The following is a 22,070-nucleotide window of genomic DNA, read 5'->3' as shown; positions in this document are numbered from 1 at the left end:
TAATGGGATTTGTGCAAAGATAGCCGAGGACAGACTTTGAATTGCAAAAAATAACTTTCTGTGCATGTCTTTTAAAAATCTTCATAGCAAAAGCTGTGTTTACATGGGAAATTAGTCTCATAAGATTGATATAGCAAAGAGTTTTATTTTGAAAAATGCTTAGAAGACCTGTATTAATTTTTATTTTAAAGTGTCTCTCAGGCATAGAAGGGAGAGAATCAAGCAGGTAAGTATCCAGTGTAGAGGATACTTGAAAATTGAGAATTTATGCTGCAAAACAGAAGATGATATGATTTATGCTGGGAGTCATTTGTGTACCTAGCTCTTTACCAAGTTTTACACAGTGCTTGCTAATATCTGTTGCAACCCTGAATGATTCTCTGACTTTGAGCTAGAGCAAAGGAGATAAAATAGTACTGGAGGAAAATTAGTCACCAGGAGAGGAGGATTCACACCACGAAATGTTGCACAGAGCTCCTCAAGTCCCAGAGCAGGCTCTGCAGGGTAACATTTCAGAGATCTTTTAAGCGACAGGGATGAGGATCAGCTTGAAAAGCAAGCAAAACTGGAACTAAGGAAATGGGAAATACTTTCAGGTTATGACTAATGCAATTATTAGAGAGGCTACTGCAGGCACTGTGGTGGATTTAGCTTCAAATAAGAATAGAAGTTATGCCATGTGTGATTGATTCCAGGTTGGGTTACAATTTAGAAGTGCAATTAGTGAGTCATCTGTTACTTTATATCAATTATTAAAAACAACAAAGGTCTAGGTTAAAAAAAAGAATGCATGTCTCAATATGTGGTGCTCTACTTGTTAATTTTCTGATTTCACTTTCTTGTTTGAGGTGTCTCAGCTTTGCAGAGTTGTGGTACAGAGTGTTCCTTAAACCAGTGCGTGAATTGCTCTCAAGCAAGGCAGCACTCACCTGCCAGCCCCTGTGGTGTGGCCCTGTCACACCATCCCACACTTACCTGCTTTGGCCAGAGCCAGCCCGAGGGCAGTGTCTGTAGTGACCTGCAGGCCAGCAGCTTCCTGACCCATTTGTAAACACAAGTGCTTTCATCTTATTTTAATAGGTACTGTTTAGGACAGAGTGCAGCGCAGCTCGGCATTCCTGACAGCTCAGTTGTTGTGTAGTGCTGCCCTCAGTGCTCTGGTTGTGTTCTCACCCCATCTGGCAACTGCTGAATATGTAAAACTTTTCTTCTGGTGGCCATGACAAAACTCATAGCAGTAAACATAGCTTTGAGGGACAGAACCAGGCTCCATGGGAGAATTGATCTGAGCCAACAGAGCATTCCTCGTGAAATAAGAAGGCCTGGAAGCAAATGATATTACCAACCTTCACTGGGCATTTAATTACAGTTTCTAATTAAGGTGATGCCCTAAGTGGTCATGTGAAGTGTCCTGATCTGTAACATGACATATCAACGTGGAGTGTTGGTACTTCATCTGGACTTCAACATTTTTGTTGTGGATGAAAGTGCTTTTGCCTGTTGTGCTCATGGGAATGGAGGACAGCAGCTGTTTGCAGGGCATCTCTGCTGTGTGGGCTGTGGGGGAAAAGGGACAGAAAGAAAGTTCTAGGGTCCGTTGTCACTGAGCCCATGGGGCTGGCAGTATCATATGCAACAAGTTACGCACGCAATTTAGGAGGGTGAAGTTGCAAAGACCAAGCACTGGTCTGCAGCTCTGCTCTCTGGACACGCCTGGACTGTGTGAACAGACATCTAAAGCAGGACTGAACTCCACAGAGCTTCACAGTTTTCAGTCTTTGTAATACACATTTGAGATGGGATTCTCTGATTGCTGAGCACTCCCAATGATTGTGGTTGATATGGTTTGCACTTCTGTGTTACTGGGCTTGCAGACATGCTGAATCAATTTGGAAATGAGCTCTTTTTTCCATTTGTGGGTAGGACATGGTATATGTTTATCTCATATCAAGATGAGATAAGTATTTCCATTTATATCAGTGGCAAGTAGATAAATATTTGGGGGTATATGTACGTCCTTTCTAGAAAAACAGGGATACAGTTGTAAGGATTGTTGTTTTAGGGAAGAGTGTGATTGGACCAGATAAGGGATGACAGGAGTTTGGTGCAGGTCCTTAGACAGATATGTTAGGGTGGGTTTTTTTCTTTTGCTTTGAAGTTTAAGATTGAAAACCTGCCATCGTTCCAAAGCAGAAACAACTTGGGTGGCCTTTTTATCACTAATAGGCAGAGCAACTAGGCAGGACTGACTCCACTGAAAAGAGGCTCTGTCATACAAGAGGTTTTCCAGGTCAAGATTAAAAGCAAAACAGCTCTCATCACATGAGCCTTTGTACTGCACCCATATTTTCTAAATGCTTTTGGCTTATCCTTAATGTTTATGCTGCTATCAAAAATAAACCCAGCTTCTCTCTCCCCGGGTGTTGTATTTAACATCAACAGTGAATAGGCTTTTTCATTCCTAAATGCTAATTTCCTTTCTGTTTTCAGTCTGTTTCTGGTATGAAATTTTTTTGTTTTCAGTGGGTTTGGTTTCTTCCCTCTTTGGTTTTTTAACTGCATGTTTTCTCCTTCCCATATCTGTTTCTGTCTTGGTAATCAGTATTTTTTTGGTGGCAGCAGTAGCTGAGTGTCTATCAATGACCCTGAAGCCTAGAACTTGAATCAGAGTTTGTTTGAGTGCAGCTAGCAGCAGTTATAATAATCTTTTTAAAAAAAAGCTTTACCAAGATTAATTTTTCATCAACAGACAGTGGAGAACTCTTAGGAATAACCGTAATTGTCTCACTTTGAACTGTGGTCAGAAATGCGGTCTACAAATCTTGCTATAATGAGAATTTTGGTTATAATGAAGTAGCGTTATAACTTCATCAAAAATTTTGTGATACTAGAGCCAGAATTCAATGGCATTTGGAAACTGCTCCCAAGCTGTACCCTTGGGATAAAACTGACCTTGCTGAAGCTGGTGAGAGTGTTTCCTGAGTGTGCCAGTACGCAAACCCAACAAAGAACGTGGCTCAGAGCAGATTGTCAGCCTCTTGTTGGTTCATCTCCAAGTGGCTGAAGCTCCAGAGCAGATAGAGAAGGTCAGTACCCTGTACCCTGCATGTGACAAATGGGTGTTGACCAGCACTGAGGACTCTTTGCAGTCTGCTTCATCTCCTCCGTGATGATGTGCTGTCCCCTCACACTGCACAAACTAGAAGTAACCTTTCCATATTTGAGACTCTTTACTCTGTGTACCCATGGAGCTGCTGCTGAGCTAACTAGTTTTGTCACATAATGTGATAAATGGAAAACAGATCTGCAGCAGATACAAGTCATATTCCAGACTTTAGGCATGTACCTCAAAATTTCATCAACTTTGATATGCCAAAATGTTATCTAAATGTGGATATTTAGTAGCTGGAGATGTCAGTGAGCTGTGACTAGCAAATGAGCTGTGTGTCTGCTGAAACACTGAGAAAGATTTGGATGCCTGTGTCGTAGGAGGTATGGAGACTGCAATGCTGACTATCAATTTTGAAGTGTATCAGATTTCTCTTGAAGGGAAAATTGAGCCCAGTCTGTAAAGATGGTTTCCTGGACAGCCCAAATGTTTGGACAAGTAGTTATCCTTGTGATGAGCATTTACCAGTAAAGGATCTCCCAGGGTCTACTTGCCCCAATGCCAGTCCAAAATGGTCAGATTAGGCATTTGAACAGAATTGTACCTGTATTTTGGGGAGAGTATATTTTACATGTACTTTCCCATGTTTAGTGTAGCACATCTGTGAGTGTAGAAATGCCTCTTTACACAGAATGTTTTCTTGGCTTCCTGCCTTAAATTAGAAGCTTCCTGTCAAATCTTTGCTCTAAGTTTGCTTGCATTAGGAGTGGGAAGTTGAGCACTGTTGGTGTATCTTGTATCCTGGTTGGTTTTTTTTGTTTTAATTAACCTGCCAAATAATTTTAATGTGGGCATGTAGTGCCATCCTATTCGGCTTTCCTGTTACAGAAGCTGTGCAGCAGTTCTGCCTCATGCTCTGGTGTTCAGCCTTTCTATCAGTTAAATAAATGCAAAAATTCTATTAGATGCAAGTGTTCACAGAGCTATAACTTTTTATTTATCCTTCTTGTTCTCTGATGGCCTAAATTATTTCAGCTGTTCTAATTACTTATTTAAGGACAATTGATCTCTCAGGTTTTTTTCTGGGAGGGCTTAAGGAATAGTGTGTCTCACAAGCAGAATTATAGTTGCCTGCAAATTAAGGCAAGCAGACAGACTGCAGTAATGCTGTAGTAACCAGGCAGGTGGCTTATTTTAGGCTAAGTTTTATGTGAAATATTTATGTACTCATTTAAATACTGAAGAGCTGGGGTTCATGCAGTCCTGAGAGCACAGCTGTATATCAGGCAGCAGTTGTGTCCTTAGTGGAAAGCCCCCCAGTTGTGTTCTGAAGGCATTCAGCAGTTGAGGCCCTTTGCTAGGGACCTGGAAGCTCAGCTGCTGGGACTTTTAGCCTTCTCTGTCACTGTGGTTTGTAGTGTGTAACACTAAAATCTCTAAATTCTTCTGTGCTTTAGTTTGTCCTGGCTCTGAAATGGGGGACAGTGGGGATTTCCTGAGGGTTTAGAGGGCTTGCTTCATAATTTATGTGTTTGAAGCCAGCATGGTGTGTTTGTTGTAGATACCGTTTAGTGTAACAAGGTTTTGTTAACTGGAAAATTAAAGTATTTTTAAATTATGGGGAAATGTAAAATGTGACAGCCAAAGGAAAAAAGAGATTCTCCCATTTCCTTTTGGTTTTGCTGCACTGTGCATCTTCAGTTAGTCCCAACCTGTGCTAGCACTCCTGCTGGATAACGATCTGCCCTCCTCCCAAGGGACAGCGTGATGAAGGCAAAGCTGCTCCTCTCTTCTGTGCTCACTAATTGATCTCTGGCTTGGCCACTTCCAGCAAGGTCACAGAACTGGCAGCTACAAAAACAGTGTTCTGTGGAAAATTTAAAGGGGAAGAGTAGAAGTACCTAGGATGGGATTATAGGCTTTTTTAAAATTCACAAACATTTTAATTTATTGGATCTTCTATTTTGTTTCTGCAGAAGTCTGAAACTTGGAAAGGACTGACAGCAGAAGATTCTTCATTGTGACCTGTTCCTGCAATTTGTGAGTGAGCTCTATCCTGCAAATTGCTCTTTTCTCACTTTGTAGTTCCACGTCCATTTTTATTAGAACACAGCATGAATATTCCTATTCAGATCCTGTAAAGGCAAAATGATTCCTAAGCAAGTGTAGTGTGATCTTCTCAATTTTTTTTTCTATGCAGAAGATTTGTCATGCTGGCCTTGAAAGGCATCCACGTGTTTGGCTTTTGTTTTCTTTTTGCAAAAGTGCTTTAAATCATTCATCCTGTTTTCTCAGAGCTGACTCTTGGTTAGTTCAGGTGCTTTACGATTAGAAAGGTGATGGAAATTTGGGGTTAAAAAACCTCCACAAGCACCAGTGCCAGACTGTCAGTGTGGCAGGGCCGTGGTGTGTGGCTCATTAAGCACCGTGCCAGTCCCTGGCATTGTCACGGCAGGGGCCTCTCTGGGGCTCTCAGTGCCGGGGCTGTGCTCGGCAGGAAGGGCTCGATGTGTGGGGCTGGGGCTGCTCCCACAGCCCTGCCCAGGACATTGCACACCTGGCTTAAAGCTGGGTGCTGTGCTGCATGGAGCAAACCCAGGGAGAACTGCAAATGAAAAGATGCATTAGCACAGCTCGAGTGCTTAATTACTTGAAAAGCAGAAGAGTGTACAGGGTTTGATTAAAGGAAATGGGCCGAACTGTGTGAAGGCAAGGCTAGAATACTGAGGGCAGAACAAAGCTGTGCTGCATTATTAGCGGATTCATGAATGGTGTGGCAGAGAGGGGAAAAGGGGTTTGGTTGGCCTGGTGTGATCTAAAAATACAGAGAATGTGCTATATGGAGTCATAGCTGTTGTAGCATCTTTAAAGGATAAAATATGCAGCTTCCTCTGAAGTGGGAGGATGGCAAGGTCTCACAAAGCAGAAGCACCTTGTGTGGAATACTGTACATTCACATGATCCAAATTGCAGTGAGTAGCATACAGTGTTTTTGTAGTGGCTCTCAGTAAGCTGGTAATTGAATTATCAGCTGAATACTTAAAGATTAGACACAATGTCTTTGGGAGAGGGGTGTAGAAGCAAGCCTAACTTGATTATTGCATCAAATCAATTTTCTCTTCATGGTGAGTTGAAGCAAATAGTTGATGGTTCAGAACTCCTTATGCTCCTTCTGTTACAAAGAACTCTGCTGGTGTTTGGCATTTTAACTCTTGTGTGAGACATGATACCAGAGAGGGAACAGAAAAAAATGAAATTGTGTTAAATTGTCATAAGCCCCCAAGCTGATTAATTGGTTTGATACTGTTTATTCCACTAGAACTCGAAGCGATTAATTGTATAAACGCTTGTTTGAATTCTTTATTTGTCTATAAATACGTATAGTAATTAATGAGGAGGCACGAAATCATCTTGAGAGTCACCTTGAGCAGAGAATAAGCGTTCTCGGTGCATTCCTAGGAAGCGGCGCTGTGGTGACGGTACCCAACCTCTGCCACCGCGTGGCAGCTGCAGCTCAGTGCCGGGCCGGGGCTGGCTGCAGAGCTGCGCTGCTCCCGCTCAAGGGAAGGTCATTGTGCCTTAGGGAAAGACAAAAGCACAAATATTCCTTCTGCAAAATCACGCCTGGAGTTTCAGAAGTTTTCCCAGCGTAAACCAAATGTCAGTTTGTATGTGGGGCTGTATCTGAAGTTGACAGTGTCTGTTTTCTGCATGAAACTTGCTTCAGGGAGCAGGGTTTAGTGTTTTGCCCAGTGCAAGGTACAGTCTAAGGAGGAGGTAGGGTGGAGGTGGAGAGATGTTCTTTGTTGATGTCTGGCTAGGGAAATGCATAAGGACAGACCAACCTGTAAAACTGTCTCAGAGGATTAATCCTTTATCCACTATCACTTCTCTAAATAGTCTGTATTTATTCACGTGTAATACACAACTGTGCATTTAAAGTGAAAAATAGTAAATAGAAAACAAAAGTAAATGGAGAGAAGAGTATGGAATTAAGGACTGAACATGGAGTTTTTGTATTCATGCATGATTTGTGTATGTGCACATTCATTATAGATCCACTACAGGTAGCAATGGCAGAACTTGGGATAATGGTTAGTAATGGTAATGGTATGATGATATAATGATTAAAGTTGACTTTTTTTTCCAAGGGACCTTACGGCCAGATTATATGGCATTATAAGAGGCAATTAATATCTGTCCCTCACAAAAATGGTGAAGGTGTAAATACTGAATCAGAGTAGCAAAAACAATCATTACAGTCAACAGAATGGTAAAACTGCAGATTAGACAAATGCAATACATTACAAAGCCACTGACTGATATGAGAGGCATGATGTATTTAAACACTTGACATTAAGTAAGTTAGGTTTTAGAGGTTTAAAGTACCTATGGATTACATTATTCTTGAAGAGTACTTGGGCTCACTAAGAGCACAGCAGGATCTAGGGGAAGTATTTGCTCACCAGCAATGGAAATGTGCTCCTCTGAGGGGGCAGCAGGGGATTGCTGAGCTGGATGAAACAACTCCTTGCCATGAGAATGGGTATGCAAAATGTCTGCGAAAGACAGGCTTCCATTAAACTGGAGAGAGCCTGGTGCAGAGCACAGTCCTGTCTTAGGAGGAAGCGCTAGTGCACTGTGCTGCTTCCTTCCACCAGAATTCCTGCGTGCCTCTGCTCCATACATAATTCAGATGCAATGCATAATTGAAGGACTATAAAGCCACACTTACTTTCATGTATTTAAATTACTTGATGAGCCATAGATGGGTTTTGCCATGTCTGTCCTTTTGCTTTGCCTGTTTCTGTAGTTTGTTGAAACAGTGGGGACCATGGCCCAGTGAGTCAGCAGCTCCTGAGAACCACTTCCAAAATACTAATCAGTGCCAACTGTCAGGATTAGTATTCCATTAGAAAAAAGTACAAATATATGACAAAGTCTAACTAATTTGCAGTGTCAGATATTCACTTCCTCTGTTGGCAGCATCTTTGTAAAGTACAGCCTTTTCAAAGTAAAAAACCCTAACTTTTGAAGGGTACAGATGTCACAGTAACAGCAAAAAATCTCTGCCTTGAATGGCCTAGACTGTTGTACTTCCTAGGAGTAGTGTCTGTGTGGCAGCTGAGTGTGTATAACATCTCTTTTCTCATACAGGTCTGCAACAAAGACTGGCTTACACATGGAATTAAAAGGGAAAACATCAATTATACATCTTGAACTTTCTCACTGTTCCTTTCTGTTCTAGATTCCTTCTCTTAGATCAGTAGTTTGTGACTGGATCACATGATGGTATTTCCAGTACTTCCAGTGCTATAATTGCTCTGTGTGGAAAGCACTGCTGAGGTGCCCTGGGCCTTTGCACTTCAAATATTGGATGTGTAACATTTTATATATTTAATCACCATCGAGTAGAGTGTTTGGATCCAAGCTATTTAGAGCAACTGTCTGTGCTATTGCAACCCACTCAGGGCCCTGAGGGAGACCTATGAACAGAGAGAAGGCTCAGATTTCTTTGAGTAATTCAGTATTGCCAAATACTTTGGTTTGCTACGGCTGCTGGGTTATGGAATGGAGAAGTATTGGGAAAATCTGTGCAGAGAACATGGTGTTAAAAGAGATCTGTTTAGAGATTCAGGAAAACGTTGTTGCTTTCTGCTCTGAGCACCAGAACTGTGAAGAAAACATAACTTATGTTGAGTATGAGGTAGAAATCAATATCTGAAACATTCTTCAAAAACAGAATTGAAGGCTAACATCCTTTTAAGCTCATGGGAAGAGGAGCCTCTTCTTTGCTAGAACAAGTTACTGTTTACAGCAATTTTAATAAAGTATCTCCTGGTAAAAAGACTAAGTTGTAACATCTCCAAACCTTTTATAGATGAAACAGTGTCCTTCAAGGGCCATACTGCTCAGGTAAACCTTGTTTGCATGTGTAGTGATGGGGATACATTGTCAGTGATAGTCTATATTAAACATTTTCCATTTTATCTCGGTAACATTTAGTTCCTTCCACATAGGGGATGCTTTTCTTCTGTGCTTTCCTTTTTTTTTCTCCTCCTGGAAGCAAACAACCCAAAGCATTATTCTGTCACTTGGCACCTCTCAAGAGCCCCACTACTCAGAATTTACATGAATGCTCCTGCAAACAGTTTAATTCCAGGGCTGCTTCCAGCACCAAGCCATGGGTCTGCTGTGGTACTGCTGTAGCCCTCACCCTGCCCCATGCCAGGACCTGCCCTGCTCCGTGGTGTGGATCCCCAGCCCATCCCTGGGGGTGTCAGACCCTGTGTCTCTGAGGTTAAGTACCTGTGCTTATCCCAGCCTGTAGTAATTGAGGCATTTTTCTGACAGGTCACTACAGACAGGATTTCACAGCACAAGCATCTCAAGCAGAGGGTCTCACTTTATTCTTTTTTGTGTTTCACACTTTGTTATGACACCTCCATCTGTTTGCTGTTCTGTGCTTGTATCATTGCTGTGAAAAAATAATGCCATCACGTCTTTTCTTCTCTCTAAGACAGAACAGATGACATAAAATTTCCCTCAAAGCTTGCATGATCCAGTGGTTTTGACTCACTGAACAGCTGTTATTCAGGATTTATTCCCTCTCTCCATAGTTTTTCTGACCTTTGACAATCTTGTGACCATCACAACTTGCTGGAATGTGGAAGGACAGAGCTCCCTAGGAGCAGCTTCTCCATTGGCATGAACCAAAGCCTACTGTAACTGCCGGCTGTCTTTAATTGCTTCTTTGGGCTTTTGAGTCAGATGCTAAGTGTAGAAGTCACGCAGTAATTAGGGGTCTGTCTGGCTTCTCCTGGCGCTCTGACTGCTACCTGTTGTCCCATGAATAGCCACTATTCCCAGCCTTTGAACTGGGATGAATTAATCTGCTTCTCTGCTCCTTCATGGTATATTAATTGATACTTGCATTTATGATACTGACATTGTATAATGCAGTAAAAAACTGAAACTGGGAAAATGTGCAATATGACAGGGAAGTGAGAGCTTGCCAATGTGTTTCCATACTTCAGTCCCTACCTCTGCTTTGGGAACACTTGTGCTATAGAGAAACAAGGACTGAGAAAATGCACTTGCAGGTGGAAGGTACAGGATGGAGAAACTGCAAGTGTGAGGAACGTACAGAAAACCCCATTTCTGTATCCATGGGTTTGTAGTGCCGTTCTCTGTGTCTCAGTTCTTCAGCAGCAGGGTCTGATCTTAACGATTCTGCACTGATGGAGAATTTGGAGTATTCTGTTTCCCAAAGGGGATCCTTAAAGAGTGTGGTGTGGATTGTGGAAGGTTTTACTTTTCCTGTAGCAGCATGTAATTGTTTTTGAGCTGCCTTTCCCTAAGCAATTGACTTTAGTTGAAGCACTTGCAGTTGCTGGGTTCATATTGCTGCTCATGTCGAGGCAGGTGTTGGGGCAGTTCCTGTGTTTGCAGAGGCAGAGCAGAGGGGGAGGACACTTATGTAGATGGTGCTGCTGAGGAGTTGGGGAGCAGCACTAACCTCCCAACCCCGTGGAAATGCAATTGCAACAGCAGCCCTGGTCAGATACTCATCTGAGTGAGACTGCATGACATTCGTGAAGGTTTGTGGTGAGGGCCAGGCATGTCTGTTGTGTTTAGCACTGGGTAGTCTGCTTCCTTCTCCTCAACACTTCACAAAAAATTGTGAGTTTTTCTTGTCATTATTGGTTTTGTTCCTTATTAACTGTTAGTCTCTGTGCCAGCATACATAATGATTGGGCTCTGTTGTGCTTAACATTGTCTCTGCTGTGGTTTGGTTTTCAGGATATGAGTTTATTTTCTTTCCCATCCAATGGTGGGCCACAATGGGGAGGGGTCATTAAGGCTGAGTCAACAGATCTCTGTGCATCAGCTGACGCTCAGTTGCAGATGTTACAGCTGCCAGTCCATCCCATAGGCTGCTCCTGAAGCAGGACCTTCTGCAGAGGCACTGCCTTAGGAAAGGACGTGCCATGTTTCCAATCTGTACTACATCAAAAGGAGTACATTGCTCTTGCACTGCTATCAAGCTGCATAATTCAGAGCATTCTCTGAAAAGTGAAATGGTCAGAGCAAACACAATAACAGCTCCATCAAATATTGATAAAATAGGATTATTAATTAGAATAGGGGTGTAGGATTAAAATGTCCCTTGAGTTGCATTCCCCATTTGATGCGAGAGTGTGGTTTTGTGGTCAGAGAGTGGGAAGCTCAGGATAACTGGAATCTTTTCTTGTCTCTTCAATGTGTTTGCTTAATGTCCTTAGTGGTTCAAGGGATATATAACACTATTGACCAGAGTTGCTGGAATTCTGATATGCTCCTATGGTGGCACTGCTGGGAGTGAACTTTACAAGGATCTCTCTGTTAGTGTAGCTTGGTCTGATTTGTAGCTCATAAAAAAGAAAAACCTCTCTGAACAAGCTGATAATTTGCAGTCCTGTTGTCCTGGAGTGTTGTCCTCCTTCAAAGAGCTTCATGTCTTTGTGAGAGGGTGAAAACACTGGATCAGTTCCATGGAGCATATGCCACTGGACCACTGGGCCCTCAGGTGCAGTGGAGGATAGCATTTTGCTTTTGACAGTGTGTGTAGTGCTGAACCAAATAGATATCAAAGCAAAGAGAATGAATTGAATTTCCCAGTTACACAGCCCTTGTGTAAAAAGGAGCTTTCAATGTCTCCCACTTGAAAAAGACACCGCAGGTTAGCTATGAGATTTCCTTTTAGAACAAAGCCCTGATCTGCATCACTAATAACAGCTGAGATCATTAAAATAGAAAGAATTTCCCTTTGAATTTCTTTTGAACAGTATCTGCATTCTCTGTCACTGGTGTTAGCTTTTCTTTTCCCATAGTTCTGGTCCATCAGGACTGTGCAGTAAGAATTTATTTTCCTCTTTAGGTTCTTCCTGGTTCTAATATTCTACCTAGAAGAAGTGTTTTAGACCTGTTATAATCATACAAGTTCTGTAAATTCATTCTTCCATTCTTGTGCACAAATTGTGTATTCTTGGGTCCCTCAGAATGTGTTTGTGCAGCAGCAGTTTAACACCCCTGTGAGCCCCAAGGCTCTTTTAGTGGATAAAACTCTCAAATCTGAAGCATCTCTTTTTTTTTTCCTCTTCCCCTTCCAAGTGTTTCCCTGCTCTCTCCAGAGCCATTAGATGCTCTGACTATGCACTTCAGGAGATCAATATGCTTTTGGCATTCACAGGCATTATTATTCTGAGACTGTGTGACTGGTGTGTATTCATCCTATTAACATCTGCTCAAAATTCCCAACATCCCAGCACAGCTAACAGAGAATGACCGTGTTGTCCTTGGTCAGGCTCTGTGCAGCAGGCATTGACACCTGGTTTATTGTTGGACAGATTCTATTTCCCCTTTTACTTCGTTGTGACCTTATCTCACCCCTGGAAGCTCCATTTCAGCTGCAGATGGATGAATGAAATGGGAAGCATTTTGTCCACTGCTGCTGGGGCAATTCCTCTGTGCTACTGCCCAAATAAGTTATTTAGTTCCTATATTGTAGGGGCCAGTTCTGACCTAGGAGCGAGATTCCAGCAGCCCTTGAGGATGTGCCTGTAGTGGAAGCACCGTCTCTGCAAAGCAGTAGAAAAGGAAAAGAGTCTGTTGGGCAGATTCAACAAATCACTGTCCTTATGGCTGATGTAACAGAGGATTATGAGCTTTAAAGTCATGGAAGGGGACGAACTGTGGCTTTGACTTCAGTGATAACTCTGTGGATATTGGGTGGTGGGAATACAATGTCAGCCTTCTGGTTGTAACAGATCGTGGCAATAGGGTTAAGTTAGGAGGGGAAAGGGAACAGGGAACTGGAGTTAAGTGTGTATCAGTGTGGAAGTTAATAGACAGGAGTGGCATTCACTGTTTTAAACTCCTGTCTGAAGGATGTAACTCTTATGAATGGGAAGAAACTGTTTTAAGGGGAAACACAATGCGTTGACATTCCTGGCTTTCCCCCCTGCATTTTGGTTGCTTTGGATTTCTCACTCCTGCTCTCCCAAAAGTTGGTTGCTATAATAAGAGGTTTGTTCAGATTGTAATGCACACTCTTGAAGATTACTTAGGGTTAACTCTGACTAACAAAATAAAATTAAAAGTAATCATTTGCTCATTCAAGATTTCAGGGAAATGTCTGTATGATTCCTCAAGTTAAAAGGAAATGTTGTAACAGCCCACAAAAGTCTTTTTTAAAGACTTTTTACCTTTCTGAGTGAAAGGAAGGTGTGAAATCTCATAAATACTGGGTACTGGGCACTGATTAATCTCCATTATCTGGCCTGAATCAAAGGACATGCAGAAGCCAAGGGAACCTGTGTTTTAACAAGATTTACAGGAGGCAGAAATGGAATTGAAGAAATCTTCACTTAGTCTCATATATTACAAGTGACAGTGGTTTCTCATTTTCTCAGAACACACACACACACTCACACACACACAAACCTAAATAGATTTTCTTGCCTCTTGGATTCTATTTTCTCCAGCATGCTTGCCATAGTGACCTCCTGGGAAGGGAGACTGGCAGAAATATGCAAAGTGCCCTGGTTCAGAGTCATGCACTTAAAAGGGGTTTGGATCAAATGGAGTTTAAATCTTCAGCCGAAAGTTTTCTTTGAAAAGCGCTGATAGGCCCTCATGACCCTCCAGTGACTTGCTGAAGGTGTGGGTTAGCAGAGCCAAGGAGCCACACATCGACTGGGACCCACTACAGCTGCTCTCTGTGATTCTGGGAAGCTCAGCCATCTGTACTTTGGCTTCCCTTCTGCTCCCAGAGACAGCAAAGGAAATTCTGCTAAAGTCCTGTAACAGAGGGGGAGTTAAAGCCGAGTTGGAAGCAAAAAGGTTCATCATTTGCCCAGAGAGTGTAGCTAGGCTGGCATATGGAGTCACTCCCAAAGCTAATGAGAGTTAAATTGTCAGGTTTGTGACTTCTGTCTCATAAAGCATTCAAGCATAACAAATGGTGCTGACACACTGGCCTTGGCATGGAAAACTTCTTTAAATATACAAGATGCTGCTTCTTACTGGGGTATATATAAAGTTGGCTTAGATGCAGTGAAGTTTCTTGGGGATAAAATGGATAGCGTTCCAATAAGCTGTCAATTATGTTTCTTTCCAGAAATGATGCATATAATTGGTGAATGGCAAGGCTGGCTTGGCATTAAATAGTTGACTTAAAGTATTATAAATCTTTGGAGGTTTTCCCCAATAGTTCTTGGGAAGATTCTAGAACCATCCACTTCAATATTTTGTATACAGCCTTGTAAGAAGCCTTATATGTGTCTCATCAGAGAGATGCTTTGGTGTTTATTCTTGGTCTTACTGAAACAGTTGTAAACTGGATGAAGTGGTGCTTCCTGGTGCTTCTACCAGTTCTTAGAAAGTTTCTAGATCCATCCACTTGAATATTTTGTATACAACCTTACCAGAAACCTCAGTTTTTCTTTTTATTTTTTTTCTAAAGCCATTGAGCAGATTTTGTTTCAGACATATTGATGAGCTCCTGTGCACATTCAGCACACCGGTTAGCAGAGCAAGAGGTTCAAGCACTTGCGCTGCTGATCAATATCTCCTCTGACGGAAGCCCAGCAGGAGCTCAGTTTGCCTGCTGTTGTGAGACATGAAGTAGAAAATGTGCATAAGCCATGCTGGCTAAGAGGAGTAGAACAGAGCTTCCCTCAGGGCAGAAGGAAGTGCTGAAGCCCTTGTCTCTGGTCCAGTTCTGCAAGTAGAAGCAAACAAGATACTCATTTGGAGACCATGAGAACATAACACTTACATGAAGGTCTGCATTGGTCATTCTTAGAGGTTTGTTAGGCAATCTGACAAATGGCTGGTGATGGAAGCACCGGGATTTAGCATCCCAGCAAAATGGCAGTGTGTGCTGTGGTAATCCCTGCCAGACCCTCTCATCCAAGCGAGAGCACATCCAGCAACTTGTGCGCACCCACCTTAGGTAGGGCCCTTACTCTGGGGCATTTGTGAAGTAGAAACAACTGACTCAGGTGGGAGCTTCAATCTGTGAAGTAATAATGCTAATACTGGTGTGCAACATGGCCTAGAAAGGCAGGAGTGTGGCAGCCCAAAATCCTGAAAGCACTGGAGAATATCCCCACCTCTGAGTCAGGAAACTGAATGTGGGACTGTTCCTATACAGTTGTCCCTTGCCTTCAGACTGACAAATCTGTCTTTAGTTACCTGGATTAGATTTGGAGCTAATAGAAGTGTTTAGTGTTCATTAAGGTGCAAATAAATGAAAGTGAGCCCCAGATCTTTGGCATCTTGGAGAACATTATTCATTCTTCAACATTTGGCACATTCATGGTCTGCATCCATTTTACTTCCTGCCACCTACTGTAGTGACAATGTCCAGTTTTCCCAGAGGGCTCATTACTGAGCAGACTGTGTGAAGTCTGTGAGGGAAAGCAGAGATTGCAGCTGGAAGGAAAATGAGGCAGAACTTGCTGATTTTGTGCAGAACTCAAAGGTGTCATTTCCATGGCAGAGATAGATGTCAGACAGGACTTTGAGGCTACACTCATCTTCAGAGCTCACAGCTCACACAGTGCAGCTGGATGTGTTTGTTTTCTAGGTTCAAAATTCCCCGTTCTCCCACTCCCCTTCCCAGAATACAAACTTCAGCATGAGGAGGTTCCTTCAGCCAGGCTGTGCTGCAGGGCAGCCTCCCTCCCTCTGGCTCTGAGTGTTGGCTCCTTTGGTTTTCCCCTGAAGCCCGGCCTGGCTCCACAGCTCTGGCAATGCGGAGCTCTGCAGCGAACCCTGCTAATCCAACCTTTGAAGGCTGCTTTGGGGCTGGGAGCACAGACCTGCCCTCCAGCGGCACCAGAGCCTCCGCTGAGCCCCGCTGGAAGGCGGCTATTTACAAACGTGTTGGATCAGTTTGTGACAAAAGCAGCAGCAAAAAGGCCTCTCAATACTCAACGTGCCTTCAAAACACCCTCAGATCCTGGCAATGTATTGGGCACATCCTTCCTGCTATAACATTTTACTGCAGAAAATCTTGCCTGAGACCCTTTTTACACCATTTTGGCTGCCTCCTGTGAGGTGATCAACATTCTCATCTTTCCGTCTGCCAGAGAGGCCCCTTGGAAGGGATTCACCTCCACCAGGCAGCTGTAAGCAGGGAAAGAGGATCAAAGGGCATGAAGCTGACCTGCAGCAGTCCAGCAGGGTCTCACGTAGATCAAAGGGTACATCCATGGTCAGAGCCTGACTTCTGAGACTTCCTCGAGAGATAACTTTGCAGGAGTGTGGCCCTGTCTTTACCGCAGCCTCGTCTGTGTGTGTTTGAATGGTTTATCTGTTGGAGAGGAAGGCAGAGATGCTGTGCACATGCTGGATATCTTTGTTATGGTCCTTACAATTTGTTCTTTTTTTGGGATGAGGTGTGTCATGAAGGTCTCTGAACAAGCAGCCAATGCTGCAAGGCAGAGAAGGTGATTTTAGACTTCAGGCAAACATGTTCATTCTGCCCTTGTCCTGCTGGACTGCCCCCCTCCTCTTCCTCAGCCCTGCAATTTTTTCTGGAATCAGTGATCATACTCCAGGAAAGTGAGACTGTGCCCACCTGTGCCAGTGACCAGACAACAACCGTCCTGCTCTGCCTTGTCAGCCCACTTTTTCCACTGCCATTGCCTTGGACTGACCAGTGTCACAGGCTCAGGACTCTGTCATTTATTAGGCAGCATGATTTTCTTGCCAGAAGTTCTGATTAGCAATGATAGGAAACTAAGTTTATTGTGTCTAAAAATGTGATTAGGATGTCTCAAGACTGGAAATTTTGTGCAATTTTGCCAGGTTTTAATAGCAACTTTAAAGTTTTGGCTCACAGCCCAAACTCTGCCTTGGCTCCACTGTGGGGATGTTGCAACAATGTCTTGCAGCATCCAGGGTGCTGCTGGCACAGTCCTGCAGCAGTTCAGGATGTGTCCAGTTGCTCTGGTTCCCCAGTGCTGCTGTAACATTAATTTCTTTCCAGCTCTCCCATTTTCACATGGGGCCCTTTGGTGACTTCGGCAGTGCAGAAGGGACATCTAGTGGGCTGATGGGAGAGTGGGGACAGTGCCTGTTCAGGGCAGCAGGAGAGAGCCAATTTCCACTTAGAGATTGGACTCTGGGGAACCCTTGAGTGTTACAGCACCAAATTGTATTTGAACATTTCAATGTACAGAATTGGCCTGTGAGTCTGGAGGCTTGAAATTCCAAAATGTGAAGTTTTTAAAAATATTCCTGGCACTTTTCAGCTGTGACAGAAAACAGGAGAGTGTATGGAAGCAGTCAGGTTTGGCACAGTTTTTGAGTGGAACCAGAAGGTTTTTTCTTTACTAACTCAACTTCCCAAGCCAGCAGCCACTGTTAGTATGGACTCCTTTGTGTATGGTTATGCCTAATGACCCTTGGAGGAAAAAGTTGGGAAAAAAATCATGACTTTGATGCTGTTGGCTTCCACTGTTCAATTCAGTAAAATAGATTTGTGCCCAGTGGTTCCAGGATTGTGAGGAGGGAAGGTGAGGCTCTGTCCTCTGGGGCAGCTACAGCGTGCACGTGACAGGAGATAGGAATGGCTTTATTTGTGCCACTGATACTTGCCGACCTGTCACACGTCTCCAGTATCCAATCTGGAGTATTAGGATTATTTTAAGCCCTGTGTGAGCAAAGATTGTGAAACTCGTGCAAGTGTACATTGTTCTTTGAATGAAAAGCAGGCTTTTGCTGAGGTACTTTGGTGCGTGGTTCTCTCTGAACTTTTTGTAGAAAGATGTATAGGATTGTTTTGTGATAAGTGTACAGAAAAGTATAGAATAAGTGGGCAGCAAGGTTCTGCTGAGTACTCCAGACCTACTTTCTCTTTTCCCCCTAATCCAGCTTGCCCACTGCTGCCCCATTTCCATGGCATGCATTTCCGGCTTGCGAAGGTTCCTGCTCTGGGCTGAGAATAGAAGCCTTGCTGTTATGCTGTCCTTAAATCTCTCATAATGAGTGTTACACCAAGGAAAGCAGCTGTGTCCTTTGGCTCTAGTTTTAATACTATGTTAAAGAGCAGATTATGGTGACGTTGGACAGCAGTGATGCAGAGGTAGCACAAACCATGACCAGTTTGGGGAAGGCTTTAGCAAGGATGACTAAGGACTCGGAGCTTATGCTTTAGATAACAAATCCACCCAATTGTGCTCCTTTGGAAATGTAGTCAAGCCTAACAAATCAGGGCCTTAAAAGAGTTGCATTAGGTTCCTTTAATTGGACTAAGCTGGTTAATACCCACATTGGCTTTTGTATGCCCAGGGGTCCAGCACAGGAATGGTTTGCTGTTTATGCTGGCAAAATCTCATAAAATTGCAACCATGAACATTGATAGAATCAAATTCTAATATCCTCACAGGTAGACAATGGATTAAGGTATTTTGATTATTATAAGGAAGTTGGATGTTTTCCTCTTCCCTCAGTCTGGCTAGTGTGCCACAAGTCATGGCTCTGTCCAGGGTTTGGGGTGTCACAGGCCACACAGCACAGCAGGACCAGCAGGGCTGCACAAGACCTCAGCCTCTGTGGGACGACCTCCACTTTCTGTGGGGTGGGGGGTTTGTCACACTGCTTCTGTTTTATGAAAGCTGAGCAGGTCCTTCAGGTAGCCCAAGAGCCATAAATTACCGTGGGTCGGTGTGTTTTCCAGGTGTTGTGAGGTGTTGCACTACTCACCTTACAGCAGTGCCTGGCTGAGAATGGTGCTTTGTTGCTGTGTTCATTGAGCAATGATTCATATGTACTTGCTGGGATTTGGAAAAGGTGGACTGTTGGAAGCATAATTCACACAGGTGAGGCAAAAATATTCTGAGTAGAAAGATTCTGCACATGTCAGTGTTTGGTTACATCCCCTGACAGCAAAACAAGAGTCTAAGGAGATAGAAATGAGTTCCAGATGGTTGTGGTAACTGGCAAGAAACTAATACTGAGGCTGATCTTGAGAAAACAGACTGAGGACACCAGAGATGAAGGAGGGGGCAGGGTGGTCCAGATAAGGTTGATAACACATGATATATCATCTTTGGAGCATTCCAAGGCAGGACAGTGAGATGAACCATTTGTTCCTGACCTGCAGAGTCTGGGTGGCTCTTGCTCTTGCTGTGTCTGTTCTGCTTCTGCACTGAAGGTAAAACCCCTGCAATAGCTATCCCATTTCCATGCACATATCCCACCCTGCAAGGATATAGCCCTGCAAGGATGCTGGGATAATACAGATTACTCACTGTAGGATTGCTCCTGTTTTTGTCATGTGCAGCCTAGGTCTGTCCGCACTAATTCCTTGCTATCTTGCATATTTCTTGTTTAAACTAGGAATTTGTCTGGCATCTTACCTGTAGTTCTATTTTTAGTTGTTAGTGAAGGGTGAGGCAATGTACTTAATTCTCATTACAGTCAGTTTAATCCAATTGTGATGTGGATTTAGAGGGACTTAGTAGGTCTCGGCTGAGTGTGGGCTGTCTTTTTCCAGTTACTGTCATTAAACAATGCACACTGATAACTTTTTCCACTCGTAAAACTGAACCCATGTGTCTAAAGGTGGTGTGATTTGGTGCCCGTGTTTTGCAGACACCTCTGTTGATCTCTGTAACTGTTCCTCTATTGGGAAGAGGGTTCCTTTACATTTTGTGAGTTCACCTGTCCTGTGGGATCACCCACCCCATGAGAGACAGCAGTAAAGACTAATGTGGACTAACTCTGGGATTAACAGAGTGCTTTTGTCTTATTTCTCTTTGAACAAAGCAGCCTCACTCAGAAAACTGTGTTCGATCCTCCTGTGGAATTTGTAAATATGAGCTGATGGAGAACCCTGCATCCTCCAAACAGCCTCGGTCCCGAACCAGTTCTGAGCCCTGTCACAGCTATGGGGGACACACCAGGTGCGTTTTCAGCGTTATGGAGGGCAGAGGGAACACCCCCGGCCCCGCTGCCCGCCAGCCCCGTGCCGCGGTGCAGCCGGCTCAGTCCGCTCCGCGCGATCCAGGCGGGTTTTGCCGGCGCTCCCGGCGCGGGGCAGCGCGGGCTGCGGGGCTCTGTCCGCGGGCTCAGTGCTGCTGCGGCCCGGCCGAGCACGGGGCGAGCGCCCGGCCTGGGGAGAGCCCGCCCCGCACCGTGATGTGGCCACAGGAGGGGCTTGCTGGGCTCCAGCTCCTGTCTCTCCCCGGAGGGGTTTAGAACAGCCACTCTTACACTTGTCATGGAATTAAAGAAAACTACCTCCAGGCTGTACAATGCTGCTCTCCTGCTGCCACTTTTCCTCTTGTTTTGGGGTAAGTTTTTGTCTTCTGTGCCTGATTCTTACCCACCTACTATGCAGTAACTTTGGATCAGATCTGTGACCTGCCCTTATATTGAACAAATTGTCATTTTACAGTTAGATTTGTAGCCTGAAAACTTTAGTCTGGAAGATAACCACGCATTTCATTCTAGATACGTTTTTCCTTCTATGTCTCTTTTCACCTTTCTCCCTGTGCACATGTATGTATGCATTTATTCACAGGAACTAAAAGTAATTAGGTATTTGTGTAACTAAGTATTCAGCTATTATAGTAACCATTTTCTCCATTGGAAAAGTCTGAATATTTTGGTTGTGCCCATACAGAAGAAACGCAGACCTTTGTTTCCATCCTATATGCTTTAGAAATACATCTGGGCACAAGAGGATTGTACCCAGGAGAGTGTAGTGCCAGATACGTCTGGTACAAAATGTGGAGGGAGATCACAGGACAGGAGTGTCTCCATCTAGAAATTTTGAAGAAAGCAGATCCATCCTCAAAGTGCAAGAAGCAATGAGGTAACAAAAGAGTCTATCACACTGGTGGGGGGGGGGTATTTTGTTTTGTATTTTTTTCCACACTTAAAACTTACTTTATAGCCAAAGAATACACTTGAGCGTACTGGGATTCTCCAAGTTCCCAAGACCATGTCTTGGGGTTCCACTGACACCCTTTCCATTTTCCAATATCTTATGTTCCCTGAAAAGAAGGTATCTCTGTTTTCTGTTTCTTCTGGAATAGGTGCCTAGAGATCTGCTGGGCCTAGACATCTGTTTTAGTCATCTAGGGATTATAAGGTCATGTCAGGAACACGTCCAGCCTTTTACTGGAAAGTATGAATGAGGTTGAACTGGTCTCCTTATCCTGTCCTCGGTAATGCCAGGCCAGTTACCTGTAGGTACCAGTCAGGTTTGGTTTCCACTGAGCAAGTACAGGGATGATCCACAACATGAAGAATTGGATGTAAAATGTGGAGAACACTGACAAAATACAGTCAGAGCCTTTTCTCTGCTCGTGTGTGCTGAACACGGCACTTGGCATTTTGTGCATTAGTAGGTGATGTTTATGTAATTTTTGAGATTTGGAGAAAGTTTTCAGCTTTTCCTTTGATTCCCCAACAGTCTATTTTTACTTCTGAAGCCTCCCAAGATTTCCTTTGCTCTGGTCACCTCAGACCATGAATGTGAAAGTCAAAATATGTTGTGATTTTTGCCTGATATTTTTTTTCTTTCTCTTCTTTGTACCAGCTTCTTTGTCTGGTGTGTTTGCTCTAAGTGCCTGGAATTCCTCTGGCCACAGGGAAGCAGCAGGACTGTCTTTTGTATCTAGTAACCATAGCTACTGGTTTGGAGTGTGAAGCAATTATGGTGGCTTTGTGTTGGGCAGAGGCAAGGCCGGTTGCATGGACAGATCGCCCGCGTGTGGCTGCCAGGGCCGGGCTGTGCTTCGGGGGTTTGTGCTCTCCTACCACTGCACTCGAGGCTTTTCACTCCTGGAGAAAGCTCTTCTCTGGAACATTGATTTACTGAGAACGTGGTGTTCTTTTGAGTGCAGGTGGATGACTCTTCTTGCTGGAGCCAGCAGAGCTCAAGGGAAGCGCTGAT

General features: G+C 43.8%; 1 protein-coding gene across 4 annotated transcripts in view; it reads left to right on the top strand.

Annotated features, from left to right (window-relative positions):
• CRB2 (crumbs cell polarity complex component 2) overlaps positions 1–22,070 on the top strand; it is a 55,963-nt gene that overhangs the window by 2,307 nt on the left and 31,586 nt on the right. For 3 of the 4 annotated variants that reach the window (XM_039561623.1, XM_039561622.1, XM_039561624.1), the window contains exon 1: positions 20,374–20,460. The gene's annotated coding sequence lies outside the window, so the exon portion shown is untranslated. Of the gene's footprint in view, positions 1–5,085; positions 5,150–20,373; positions 20,461–22,070 lie in introns of those variants that run through there. The other variant, XM_039561621.1, reaches the window with a different exon arrangement.

This window comes from Corvus cornix, chromosome 17 (assembly GCF_000738735.6).
Source record: "Corvus cornix cornix isolate S_Up_H32 chromosome 17, ASM73873v5, whole genome shotgun sequence".
NCBI classification, from domain to species: Eukaryota; Metazoa; Chordata; class Aves; order Passeriformes; family Corvidae; genus Corvus; species Corvus cornix.
The sequence above is the reverse complement of the archived record's forward strand: the minus strand, read 5'-3'. Positions and strand labels throughout refer to the sequence as shown.